The sequence below is a fragment of the Mytilus edulis genome, unplaced genomic scaffold (genome assembly GCF_963676685.1).
Source record: "Mytilus edulis unplaced genomic scaffold, xbMytEdul2.2 SCAFFOLD_1330, whole genome shotgun sequence".
Classification (NCBI taxonomy): Eukaryota; Metazoa; Mollusca; class Bivalvia; order Mytilida; family Mytilidae; genus Mytilus; species Mytilus edulis.
Genome location: NW_027268345.1, coordinates 1 through 15,516, shown reverse-complemented (window position 1 = coordinate 15,516; position 15,516 = coordinate 1). Strand labels below are relative to the sequence as shown.

Below are 15,516 nucleotides of genomic sequence, written 5' to 3'. Positions count from 1 at the left end.
CGAGAAAATCCCTCGCCCAGAGGCGGGATTCAGATGGCCCTTAACAAAATGTGTTCCAGTTCAAACTCCAAATAATTAAAATAAACTTACAATTAAAAACATACAAGACTAACAAAAACCAGAGACTCCTGACTTGCCGTCAAGGTAATCATACCAGAAGACACATCCAATATGCAAAGGTCAAGATTCAGAAAGTCATAGTCTGGTCAAGAGATCCTTGTCAAAAAAAAAACCACAAAGCGGATTTTGAGAAAAGTGTCATCGTGGTACACAAAACTAACAATATATCTATATATCTAATATATCTAAGAAGATGTAGTACGAGTGCCAATCATACAGTTAATTCTCCATTTAATTCAAACAAAATATACAAGTTTTACATTGAGGGCAAAGGTCAAGCTCACATGAAGTTTCTCGTGCCAATAGACTAATCATCTTATGACAACACATCTACATGCCACATATTCAGAAGCAAGGTCAATTGAAAATTATATTTTGAGGTCAAGGTAATATACCGAGGAACACACTGCAACATGATGACACACCCGACATGCATACATGTAGGTCAGGAGTCAAAAAGTCAAAGTCTGATCAAATGTTCCATGTAAAAAATACACACAGCAGTCTTGCACGAAAGCTCATCATGGTACACGTAACAATTTCTTATGTCATGATGTACTACACATGCAAAATATAGAAAACCTAGGGCAGGGACAGAAACACAAGACATATAACTAAACTCAATGGAATGGTACTTGTATTCCAGGTCACTACAATTGCCTTCAACACAGAATATAAACTCTCGCAACAATGGAAAGTTAAACCCGTCTTTCACTAAAGTTTGAGCAGGATTCTTTGCAACGATTATCTTACCACATACAATTTAGAATCGAGTCGTGCAGTTAGGTCAATAAATTAAAACGGTAAGATTAGACATTAAAACACTAAAAACTAGGGTTTACCATTAACTTTTAACCCAACCATATGATAGTACTATGGTAAACTTATGGAAACACATGATACAGTCATGAAATTGAATATTTGAAATAATACGACCAGAACAATTCAAGACAGAGTTGTAAACAAAAGAAAGTAATGATACATATCGAATTTTTAATCAAATTAGGAACCGTAGTTTTCATTCAATTTATTTATCTAAAATGTACGCTTGGGTTTAACAATGGAAAATAACACTGTATATTTATATAAACGATCAATCTTGTAAATAAAAATGTAAAAAAGACATACATATCGAAGTTTAAAATTAAACATGTAAATCATCATTTTACATGTACAAATGAATAAATGTTTTTGCGGGTCGAATCATATAACGAGTTTCTCTTCCTATTGGCTTCCGAAATCATTTGTTCTTCTTCAAATAATTATAAAAAAGATGTGGTATGATTGCCAATGAGACAATTGTTCACAAGAGACCAAAATGACTTAGAAATTAACAACTATAGGTCAGCATACGTACAGCCTTCAACAATGAGCAAAGCCCATACCGCATAGTCAGCTATAAAACGCCCCGAAATGACAATGTAAAACAATTCAAACCAGAAAACTAACGGCCTTATTTATATAAAAAAATGAACGAAAAACAAATATGTAACACATAAACAAACGACAACCACTGAATTACAGGCTCCTGACTTGGGACAGGCACTTACATAATGTGGCGGGGTTAAACATGTTAGTGGGATCCCAATCCTCTCCCTAACCTGGGACAGTGGTATAACAGTACAACGTAAGAACGAACTATAAAAATCAGTTGAAAAAGGCGTTCATTATCACTGAACTAGTATGTATTTGTTTAGGGGCCAGCTGAAGGACGCCTCCAGGTGCGGGAATGTCTCGCTACATCGAAGACCTGTTAGTGACCTTCTGCTGTTGTTTTTTCTATGGTCGGGTTGTTGTCTCTTTGACACATTCCCCATTTCCATTCTCAATTTTATTAACTCATCAGATGCATGGACAAAAATACAAGTGGAGGTGGCCGGCTACTTGTACATCCCAACAACAGAAAGACACTAGGAACAGATCTGAGAGTACTCGCAGATATCTGAAAGCTAGTTCAAAGCCACTAACAACTAATAAAAAATTCATGTAAAACATGTTTTTAATCGCTAAACATGCTGAGCGCATGCACAATCGATTTTCAACTACAAAGTCAACATTACTATCATAATTATATAGGGGTCCAATAAATTGAGGATTTTTATAAATCTACTAAGCAGATTTACATATATTTTTGTTGACATACATATACGTCAATGTTTAAGGGTGGACCACCCATCCCCAAAACATGACGAAAACAGTAATACAAATATGAAAAAAATAATTATTTTGCACCTTAATATAAATTTGGTAAGGCAGCAACCATTTGATTTTCTGGGGGGGGGGGGGGGGGGGGGGCTATGGTTTTTTTTTGGAAAAAAAAGTTTGTTTCCAGTTTTTGGAGAAAAAATAATTTGTTTTTGATTCTGAGAAAAAAAAATTGTTTGTTTCACTCTCAGCTGCCACTATATGTAATGCTAAAATTGAAAGAAAATAATTGTTTTCGACTTGTTGCGAAAAAAATAGATTGTTTTTCGCCGCAGGCGAAAAACAAAGTTTGTACAGAAAAAAAAAACCATAGCCCCCCCCCCCCCCAGAAAATCAAATGGTTGCTGCCTAAGTACACCAGCTTGTCAGAGCCAAACTATTTTATATCCATAGGATATGTGTCTATGGAATGTATAATAATCCTTCAAGCTTGTTACTTCAAGCGTACATATATGTTTTAGAAGATGTACGTTTACCTAAAATCTTCTGTAGTTAACATATATGAACGTTAGTATACAATGAAACTATTTTGGCAGGTTATCTTTTCACATACAATGGAACTAGTTTGGCAGGTTAACTATACACATGCGACGAAACTTTTTTGGCAGGTTAACTGTTCACATACTTTTGGAAGGTTAACTGTTCACATGCGAGGTAACTATTTTGGCAATGTAACTATTTTGGCAGTACAACTTTCATACACAATATAACAAGTTTGTTAGTAACGCTATCCAATATGAAATATCGATGAGAGGTTGCTGTTTAAAATCACCACAACGCTATGTCTGTCAACAGCATTTTCCTGACGTCACAGGTTCACCTGATTCCGTCACTGTGATAGCAGAATTGTGTCTGTGTTGTTTGAGAAGACCTCCAACAAATATAGAACCTGGAATCAATATTGAATAAAATGTATGATCGATTTTTTGTGTTTAATGCATCTTTCAGTATACTATTGTCTATATGTAAAAAGTATTATAAAAAATACCGAACTCAAAAGTAAATTCAAAAAGAGGACGTTGACAATTTCTCTTTTATTATGCATATAAACGAATTTAATACATAGAGAATAATACATGGCAAAATCCGTATCATATGTCGTATCATCCCGAGACATCAATATCAACCCAAGGCCCGAGGGATGATATTGGTCGAGGGTGGTACGGCATGTGATACGGATTTTGCCATGTATTATACGCTTTATCATATATTTCAACAGAAGCGTATTATATTATATGAACTGTTTTCTGATCAATAGCACTGGGTTACCTTCAGTTCTACTTTTGTCTTGTTTCAAAGGCCTTAAAAGAACTGCTCAATTATTTATCCGAAGCACTTGGGTTACCTTACAATTTGCGTGCTGTTGTTTTAAAAATATTTTGTTTATTATTGTATTAATTTGTGTGTTTTGTATTTTTCAAAAAATATGAAAACTTGACGTTCGTGACGTCACATACAATATGAAAACTCGACGTTCGTGACGTCACATACCAAACAATGACGTCATTCAAAAAAATTACCTATTTTGAGGAAAATTTTTCTTAAGCAAAAAAAAACCAAAACTGACTTTGTTAAAAAAAAAAAAAAAAAAAAAAAAAAAAAAAAAGTAGGAGTGTGATAAAGGGTAGGGGTGTGATAAAGGGTATGCGATAAAGGGTAGGGGTGTGATAAAGGGTATGCGATAAAGGGTAGGGGTGTGATAAAGGGTATGCGATAAAGGGTGCGCATCAAAGTTGCGCGATATGGATTAAACAGCAGGCTATTTATCACATATGCAAAACTACTGTATTTACTTCTAAACATATGATAAATAGAGATTAATACATGGCCTTTTCCATATCAGCCTGGGTATCATCCAGAGACCCCCATATCAGCCCGAGACGGAGTCGAGGCGCTGATATGGGTCGAGGGATGATACCCAGGCTGATATGGAAAAGGCCATGTATTAATCGCTTTATCATAAACTTCCGACAATAGTTTTATGTAAGGCAAAAAAAAAAACACAAATGCAACAACTAAAACAGTCAAAAACTTTATAAAGAAGTTAAGTTATAAATCCAATATACTACAACTGTCAATGCAACCAACAGCATCACTACCTCCATATACATATATGTACATTTTATGGTAACATTTCCTATAGAGGCATTTTGAAACATTGAGTAGTTGGAAGAGTTTCATGATCATTATTACTCCATGTTTGTTGTACTATAAAATGATTCATAATTGCCAATGGTATTTGTTAGTAAGTACTAAACTATCCCCACAAAACTGTTCCCGTAAATTTTAACGTCGTCATCAATATCTGACGTCACAATGGAAAAAATAAACAACCGATACCGGAAACACCGGAAGTAACTTGCACGAGAAGCACTGTTATGGGTTTTTGCACGAGACGCCCCTGATATGGGTTATCAGACCGGGCTGATATGGGTTATCAGCCTGGGTGGGAAATTATGGCTTGTGTACTTCCGTTCGTTACACATATGCAAAAGCTATCATATTAATACTAAGTATATGATAAATACCTATATCCATGAAGAGCTGTTGTATGTTTTGACCAGTCTTTGCAGATGTTTCGAGAAAATAGAGACCGTGCTCATCTGCAAATGTATGTGCTTCCTGAAAAAGGAGAAATAAATATGTAGTAGTTGTAATCATAAAATATCATTTTGAATTTGATGAGACTGTCATACAAGAGAGGTTTATCTATAGCTAGCTATAAAACCAGGTTCAATCCACTATTTTCTACTTCAGAAAGTGACTGTACCACTTGAAGTCAGGAATATGACAGTAGTTGTCAATGCGGTTGATGGGTTTGAGCTTTTCATTTTGACATTTGGTAAGGAACTTTCCGTTTTAGAATTTCCTCGGTGTTCTTTTTTTGTAATTTTACCTTTAATTTGTATAAAAGGAGACCTTGGGTATGCGTCAAACCTAAAGACATCCAGTGATCAACATGCAGTAAAAAGATACAATGCGTGTAGCTCTCACTGCATCTCACTGGTTGAGAGGTAAAAAAAGTTATGTATAAGTTTAACACAGACTCTCACAAAGATCTGTCACCCCCCCCCCCCCCCAAAAAAAATCAAAAAAATCGTAAAGGTTCCATGGAACCCAGTGTCTCGCCTATTTTGTTTTTTATGTTAATCGCAGCCTTAACGAAAATGAGGAAAAAAATAATAAAATTATTCCTCTTGATACTATCTGTTCATTGTAAGAAGCTTCTGTCCAGGTTTGGTAAAAAATACAGGATAGTCTATGAATGTAATAAATGTTTTAAAAACTTTAACTGAAAACTGTATGTAAGGTAAACTTGAAGAAAAATTAAGTCTATTTATAAGTAAAAAAACAGGTACAAATTTTAACAAAATTTCCTTCTAGATACTAGCTTTTGATCCTAACAAGCTTCTGTCCAAGTTTGGTATAAATCAGGATAGTATACGAAAGTTATTTTAATTTTAAACTTTAACCACAGAGTGAATATTTGTGGACGCCGCGCGAACTCCGACTCCGACCACGGAATGTAGTATCCTAAGTCTCGCTTTTTCAACTAAAGTCAAAGGCTCGACAAAAATGACATAAAAAAAAAAAAAAAAAAAAAAAACATCAGCAAACTGAGAATCTTTAAATCTTGTTCAGAGAGTTACTAAAATAATACAAAATAAATATGTACAGGAACACATTTTACGCTTTAAGAACGGTATAATTGACAAACACACGAACACAAAAAAAACAAATTTTGTACATTTTTTATATCCATTAACGAATAAGTATATCTTTAAAAATGATGATTCACGACGATATAATCCCGTTCTCGATGGGAAGAGAGACAACCTTTATCTCTTACGTATACGTGAAATTCTAATATACTTATGCCAACAATAACAATTTCTCTCTAAATATGATTTATAATATACACTTATTTCAATCGTTCATCACCAATTTCTTCAGCTGTTTTAAACGTTTTTATAATGGGACGTAACACCGAGTATTGAAATAAAGCCCGCCTACAAATGCAATATGGAATATACACGGTCTCCACGGGGTTGCTTTTAACCAATCGTATTTCTAGAAATGTATAGGAGGCAAGATAATGTAGATTACATGTCGCTAGTGCTTTTTCTCTAATCATGAAGCAACGCTCCCTATTATAAAGTTTTTATGTATGTTTTACCTGTGTCGTCACCTGTCGTTTTTCAGTAGATCACATTTGTTACCAACTAAAGCACATTTAATGGTTTCAGGGGCACTCTCTTGTAACAGTCGGAGCCATTGGTTGATATTTTCAAATGTGTTCTAATAAAAATAAAAGTCAAATACCGGTACATTTTAAAATTCGATTGACAAGGATTAATAAAAAAGACTTCAACTCTCTCTGGAAAAGTTGACTTTGGATGAGTTTGGGCTATCAATTTTAGGTATTTTTGTCATATAGCTCTTCAATGGTTTCGGTACTTATACATCCTCGGATTTCAAATGTTTGGCTGTGAGCGTTCCTGATGAAGGTAAATCCAGAAAAGCGCTTCGGACGCATTGAAATTATTAGACGTTTTGTTTTCATTTTTTTTCAAACAGACTTATTTTTTATAGACAGACTTTTTTATATAGATTAGACCGTTGGTTTTCCCGTTTGAATGGTTTTACACTTAGTCTAGTAATTTTGGGGCCTTTATAGCTTTTTATTCGGTGTGAGCCAAGGCTCTCTATTGAAGGCCGTACATTGACCTATAATGGTTTACTTTTATAAATTGTTATTTGAATGGAGAGTTGTCTCATTGGCACTCACACCACATCTTCCTATATCTATTTGAGTCAATGTCAATGCACACGCGAACTTATTTATGTACTACCAAAAACATATATTTGTGAAACGTAAAAATAATTCAATTTTAAAAGAAAGACCCTTCGATCAAAATGATTAAATTGAGCACAATCACATTACGAATCAGATCTGATTGGTTGATAATGATATCAGATTCCTGCAAATGTATATTCAGGACAGTAACATGTACATTTGTAACTTATATCATGAAGAACCCTGCTATGTAATCCCATCCCTTTTTCGCGAAATTAAATTTAAAATAGGCATCCTTCTTACTATTGGAATACATCAATCAATCAAAACTACGGAATTATTGAGCTGAACAATGGTTACTTTGAATCAAAACAAAAAACTAATTAAGACAAGATCATACAAGAGAAGAATCGTTGAAATTTGTGACAAAACTATTATAGAGCTTACCCTTTCAGTGATATCATACGCTACAATGGCGACATCTGCATCTCTGAGGTAAAAAGGAACGATACTTTTAAAACGTTCAGTACCAGCCGTGTCCCCATATCTGGAACATTATCTTCTTGTTGTCAACATACAGAGATCGGGTGCAGTAACTCCCTGTAAAATTTGGTAGATAATTTAGGATTCGACATGAACGTTTACAATGAGTTGAAGCTTGATTGTTCAGCTCAGAATCAGAATAGTGTCTCGTTGGTATGGCATGCCTTTTGTGAATTAGTGCATTGAAACTATGGATGTCGCTCTATTTCATTGTTAAAATTCTGTTTTCGCTTCACGATTGTTTAAAGATTGTCCGCTTGTCGTGATCTTTTACCATGCATTCATTGTTTTTTTTTACATATAGTACGTAGTACGTCATATTAATTACTTCACTTTCTGATTGTAAGTCCGCGTTCGCCACTCCCTTCCATTTCCCTACTTTTAAGTAGTTTCCATTTGGTCATGCTTCTCCTAGTCCGACTATTACAATTCCCGAATGTATTTTGTTGTTCTGGATATATTTTAGTATGTTATAAATCAGATTAGTTTTTGAGTCAATTCGGTTGAAGAATTTGGAAGCTCATAAATGTGTTATAGAACATACCAAGGTTCCGTGTTGAAGGTCTTGCTTTGATCTATAATTTGATCTATAATTTTTAACTTTTTATAAATCAAACTTTGATGGAGAGCTGTCTCAACGGCACTCTATTCTTAATTATAATTACTACCTCCTATGATGTATCTGTAGTTGTCTCCCTTATTCATATTAACTCCCTCCTATGGTGTATCTGTAGTTATATCTTGGATGGAGAGTTTTCTCATTTACACTCATACCACATCTTCTAATTTATATTAACTACCTCCTATGGTGTATCTGTAGTTGTCTCTCTTATTCATATTAACAACACCCTCCTATGGTGTATCTGTAGTTATATCTTGGATGGAGAGTTTTCTCATTGGCACTCATACCACATCTTCTAATTTATATTAACTACATCCTAAGATTTATCTGTAGTTGTTTCCCTTATTCATATTAACTCCCTCCTATGGTGTATCTGTAGTTATAATCTTGGATGGAGAGTTTTCTCATTGGCACTCATACACATCTTCTAATTTAAATTAACTACATCCTAAGATGTATCTGTAGTTGTCTCCATTATTCATATTTACTCCCTCCTATGGTGTATCTGTAGTTTTCTCATTGGCACTCATACCACATCTTCTAATTTATATTAACTACCTCCTATGGTGTATCTGTAGGTATATCTTGGATGGAGAGTTTTTCTCATTGGCACTCATACCACATCTTCTAATTTATATTACTACCTCCTATGGTGATATAATTTATATTAACTACCTCCTATGGTGTATCTGGAGGTATATCTTGGATGGAGAGTTTTCTCATTGGCACTCATGCCACATCTTCTAATTTATATTACTACCTCCTATGGTGTATCTGTAGGTATATCTTGGATGGAGAGTTTTCTCATTGGCACTCATACCACATCTTCTAATTATATTAACTACCTCCTATTGTGTATCTGTAGGTATATCTTGGATGGAGAGTTTTCTCATTGGCACTCATACCACATCTTCTAATTTATATTACTACCTCCTATGGTGTATCTGTAGGTATATCTTGGATGGAGAGTTTTCTCATTGGCACTCATACCACATCTTCTAATTTATATTACTACCTCCTATGGTGTATAATTTATATTAACTACCTCCTATGGTGTATCTGGAGGTATATCTTGGATGGAGAGTTTTCTCATTGGCACTCATACCACATCTTCTAATTTATATTACTACCTCCTATGGTGTATCTGTAGGTATATCTTGGATGGAGAGTTTTCTCATTGGCACACATACCACATCTTCTATTTTATATTAACTACCCTCCTATGGTGTATCTGTAGGTATATCTTGGATGGAGAGTTTTCTCATTGGCACTCATACCACATCTTCTAATTTATATTACTACCTCCTATGGTGTATAATTTATATTTACTACCTCCTATGGTGTATCTGGAGGTATATCTTGGATGGATAGTTTTCTCATTGGCACTCATACCACATCTTCTAATTTAATTTACTACCTCCTATGGTGTATCTGTAGGTATATCTTGGATGGAGAGTTTTCTCATTGGCACTCATACCACATCTTCTAATTATATTAACTACCTCCTATTGTGTATCTGTAGGTATATCTTGGATGGAGAGTTTTCTCATTGGCACTCATACCACATCTTCTAATTTATATTACTACCTCCTATGGTGTATCTGTAGGTATATCTTGGATGGAGAGTTTTCTCATTGGCACTCATACCACATCTTCTAATTTATATTACTACCTCCTATGGTGTATAATTTATATTAACTACCTCCTATGGTGTATCTGGAGGTATATCTTGGATGGAGAGTTTTCTCATTGGCACTCATACCACATCTTCTAATTTATATTACTACCTCCTATGGTGTATCTGTAGGTATATCTTGGATGGAGAGTTTTCTCATTGGCACACATACCACATCTTCTATTTTATATTAACTACCTCCTATGTGTATCTGTAGGTATATCTTGGATGGAGAGTTTTCTCATTGGCACTCATACCACATCTTCTAATTTATATTACTACCTCCTATGGTGTATAATTTATATTAACTACCTCCTATGGTGTATCTGGAGGTATATCTTGGATAGATAGTTTTCTCATTGGCACTCATACCACATCTTCTAATTTAATTTACTACCTCCTATGGTGTATCTGTAGGTATATCTTGGATGGAGAGTTTTCTCATTGGCACTCATACCACATCTTCTAATTATATTAACTACCTCCTATTGTGTATCTGTAGGTATATCTTGGATGGAGAGTTTTCTCATTGGCACTCATACGCCATCTTCTAATTTTTATTACTACCTCCTATGGTGTATCTGTAGGTATATCTTGGATGGAGAGTTTTCTCATTGGCACTCATACCACATCTTCTAATTTATATTAACTACCTCATATGGTGTATCTGTAGATATATCTTTGATAGAGAGTTTTCTCATTGGCACTCATACCACATCTTCTGATTTATATTAACTCCCTACTATGGTGTATCTGTAGTTATATCTTGGATGGAGAGTTTTCTCATTGGCACTCATACCAACATCTTCTAATTATATTAACTACCTCCTATTGTGTATCTGTGGTTGTCTCCCTTATTCATATTAACTCCCTCCTATGGTGTATCTGTAGTTATATCTTGGATGGAGAGTTTTCTCATTGGCACTCATACCACATCTTCTAATTTATATTAACTACCTCCTATGGTGTATCTGTAGTTGTCTCCCTTATTCATATTAACTCCTCCTATGGTGTATCTGTAGTTATATCTTGGATGGAGAGTTTCTCATTGGCACTCATACCACATCTTAGTATATTAACTACCTCCTATGGTGTATCTGTAGTTGTCTCCGAACTTGTCCTCAGTAAACCTGACAGACAGCGAAGTCTTTCCAACTGCTGCATCTCCAATCAGGACAACTTTAAGTTTTGTTTGACTTGTACCATTACCATTCATTGTGTTCCTTCACATTGTCCTGGCATTCAAGTCTGCATAAAATAAAACAGTATTGTATAAAGGCTCACAGTCATCAGAAGTATAAGTAAAACACATCAGAATGTTCTGAATAAAAGTTGACACACACAGGTTTCCATAAATAAAATAAAAAATAGAAATCATTGACCCTATTACAGTAATCAAGTCGTCAAGATCTGTCGATATTTAATATAAAGATGTCGTTTATATATAGTTATATTTATGAAAGCAATCGAACAACAAAATGCAAAACGAAAATGAGCTTGTAATATCAAAATAACAAAGTTATGCTGAATACGATATTTTTTTGTATACCAAAGATGTTACTGTTCTCTCTTACAAGAACTATAATACTTGATTGATTGATTGGTGTCTAACGTCAATTTCAACACTATGGTGCTATTTCGTGATGGTAAGTTTTTATTGGCGGAGGAAGCCGAGTACCCGGAGTGAACCACAGAACTTTGGTAGGAATACCTACTATCCTAGTCAATTAAGATTGGAGTCGAATAAACCTGCCCCGTGCGGGATTCGAACTCAAAACCTCAGTGTAACAGATATAAATAGTAGTTCGATTGCTTACACCACTCGGGTCACCGAGCCCTCCAATACTACTTGAAAGGGCACACTCACGTATTTTAATGATAGGAAAGGCAGCTAAGTTAAATGGTACCTTTATGGACACAGAATTTATAATATTTTTAATGATCTAGGATTTTGACCTAGTTGTATTAAGAACACGTAGCTATATATGGACTTCCCTTTAAGCATCGACTCTTGGTGCTACTACAGATTAGTCATATTGAAAAAAACCTTTATTTTATGTTATTTGCTGTATTTGTTGCATTAGGTCAATGTCAACATTCTAATTATTGAATTATGATATTTTACTTTTGTTTTGTTATGTTTGTTTCCGTATTTGTATTATTGTATTACACATGTTACATATCTATTGTCTATCCACTGCATATATTATTGTTAATAATGATATTGTGTGTATGCCCTTCTAAGGCCCTAATTTGGCGAATATTTTTTTTCCTGTTATATCATATTCTGTTCTATTCTATTGTAATAAATGTTATTTGGAAGGACGTTAATAATGTGCGACCAAGGCCAGCTTACTCACACAGTCAGTGATTGATTTATTTCTGGTTGCTTAATATCCAGTGGCAAATAGTTCACGCACGAGATCAAATTAACAGTAACTACAATAGTTGGGTCCTGTAATAAGGGCCACCCCGGGATGCAGTTCGGGAAAATGTAGACTGGTCACTGGAAAGGGTTTATATATTGGATAGGGGGAATGCTATGCAACATGCCATCAATACGGACCCCTCAAAGATTCTTAACGTGCAGAAAGCGTGACATTCTCTACATATGATGCATCGGATTTAACGTCCTAATTCTGACCGGAATGTGGCTGCAAACTTGTACATCCCGCATAGCCAAACGGTCGCCCACAATTTGGCAAGGTTTTACTGTCGGTCGAACAAAACCTGTATAGACCATGTTTATATTTCCATTAGCATATAACTAGCTCCATGGAAAGAGTTGCCCCTAAATCATCCTCAAATGTATACGTCCCAACTCTTAGAGAACATAGCTGCATAGCATATTTATATACATGTATATTCTCCACTTCCAAAACGTTTACTACTTGCCGGGAACATATTCCAGTTTGATCATATTTGTATTCAAGTCAAGTCATTTCCATTCTCAATTTTATTGGTGTCGATATGTGCACGACAAGTGTCAATGATCATAAATGTCACAAACACCCGATAAGAGAAGCCATTTATACAAAATTATAAAAGCCGGTAGTATACTCTATACGTGTACATGTAAATGCAATCTACAAAATACACAAACTTACCAATACCGCTTACGCACATCACACGGAATTGAAACTAATACTTTGTTACTGGTAAAACAACACAGAAATGATTTACCTGCAAAAGAGCCAGGTGTAAATTACACTTTAGTTGTAAACAGAAATCTAAAAATAGTACATTTGTATTCTGTTCAAATATTGCGTTATAAATAAACAGATAAAGTATCTTATCTATATCAAGATTGTGGTTCAATTTTGATTATTATCTTTAAAAAGATTGTCATACATGTTTCTACTAATATAACATATAATTTCTGTTTTAATCGAGGTTTTAATACATAACATTTGCTTTAATTGGATTTATTTCTCACAATTACAGGAAGGATTTAAAGGATTTATAAATATACTTACGCGTACTTAGTGTAGTAAACAATTTTATTTTCTATTTTATTTAAAATCCACAATCTAAATATTTTACTTTTACCTCTAACTGTAAAGTGTTTCCTGATGTGGTACAACACAGCAAAGCCGACGTATGAATGAAAACGAAACCAAAACTTCCCCACAAATTGTCCCACATTAAATTATTGGCTATTTCCACCTTATGGGATTTTCAAAAAGTATGTAAACTACTTCATATGATTTATCAATTGTCAGTACGGATATTATGTATATTATAGATAAAGTACATATACATGTATATGTATATTGTCGTTTGTTTATGTAATTTATACGTGTTGCTCGTTTCTCTTTTTTTATATTCCCGTTTGAATGGTTTTACACTAGTAATTTTGGGGCCCTTTATAGCTTGTTGTTCGGTGTGAGCCAAGGCTCCGCGTTGAATGCCGTACATTGAACTATAATGGTTTACTTTTATAAATTGTTATTTGGATGGAGAGTTGTCTCATCGGCACTCACACCACATCTTCCTATATCTATAGTTATATGTTTATGTTATACACTAGGTTTACAGGAATGATCAAATTGAGAATGGAAATGGGGAGTGTGTCAAAGAGACACAAAGGACAAAAATAGCCCAAGGCCACCGATTGGTAATTAAATTATATGACATGGCGAGAAAATCCCACACTCGAAGGCGGGCTTTAGCTTGCCCCTAAATAAAAATATGTTCTAGGTCAGTGAAAATGGACGTCACACTAAACTCCAAACATAATTATGAATGAAATAAAATAAAAATAAAACATATACGACCAACAAAGGCCAGACTATGCTCCTGACTTTGGACAGACGCAAACATGTGGCGGGATTAAATATTGTCTGTGAGATCTCAACAATGAAGACACATACATTGTAGGTCAGATATTTGCTGTACATGAAACCTGACCATCCTCCCACCCTTAAAATCAACAAGAAAGCAACACGAAAAGGAATTCACGCCCCTCCCTAAGTTGAAATAAATTGTCTTGTCTTGCCTTGTCCTAACAAAATGATAAAATAAAATTGAAAGATCATAGTTAAAATATCAATAAACAGATAAAATAAAACAAGCAGTTCATTATTGTCTGCTCGTCAGGCGTCCAGTGAAAACTATTTCATGATCATTCAAGTATTTTTTTTTCTAGATTTGACAACGCTTCATTTTGACTGAACATGATTGTGTATAGTATTAAAAATTTATAAAATCTATAAGCCTTTTTGATGTGTGTCTGTTTTGATGATAATCAACGATTATACACTTTTAAAGCTTCAGTCACCCCAAACTAGATTTTAAAACGTCCGAGCCCATCATTCGAAATACGTTCACCACCGGCCAAAAAGGTATAAATATTAAATGGGTTGTGTTTTAATTATTCTATTAACAATTGGCCGGTTACCACGTTTTCTCAATTAAGCTGTTTCATATTTAATGTCAGGGTCTTTTATAGCCGGCTCTAACGTATAGGGTTTTCACTTTGGCGAAGACCATACGGTTGCCTATTATTGCTAAATCCTCTCCATTTTAACTTTGGTTTATAGTGGTCTCATTGGCAATCATACTTCATCATCTTGTTAGTAGTGGCTGTTTGTGAACAGATATATCATGTTAAGGAAAGGTATTTGCGAAAAATATCAGTCGAGAGAATGTTAAACTTCGCGAGCCGTAAGGCGAGTGAAAATCATTCACAAGACTGGTATTTTTCGCAAACACCCCTCAAGAACATGCTATATCTGTTTAATTACACCGAATGTTAACGTTCAAAACGCATTGATGATCAGCGTCCAGTCGGATAGAGTATTTTTTGACAAATACCATGGCAGAGAGGATAAAAAGGCATATCCTTTTTGCATATACCCCGGCGGCGTTAAAAAATGAACGATATTCATTTGATAACAGTAAATTGGTGAAAAATACAGTGGCTATCAACCAATCAAAACCCAGGATTCTTACATAAGGTGTAATTATATTTATCTTACCTCCTATACATTTCCAGGAACATGATTGGTTAAAAGCGTCCGCATGCAAACCGTTATATTTAATATTAGGTTA

The 15,516-nt window shown here is 34.6% G+C and overlaps 1 long non-coding RNA gene across 1 annotated transcript; it reads right to left on the bottom strand.

The window, feature by feature from the left end:
• Nucleotides 1-2,680: 2,680 nt before the first annotated feature.
• LOC139507338 (uncharacterized) lies at nt 2,681-13,680 on the bottom strand. Its single transcript, XR_011660658.1, has 6 exons — nt 13,513-13,680; nt 11,047-11,211; nt 7,571-7,723; nt 6,503-6,624; nt 4,854-4,947; nt 2,681-3,214 (listed from the first exon to the last, which is right to left on the bottom strand). It is a non-coding gene; the product is annotated as an uncharacterized lncRNA (long non-coding RNA).
• Nucleotides 13,681-15,516: the final 1,836 nt, after the last annotated feature.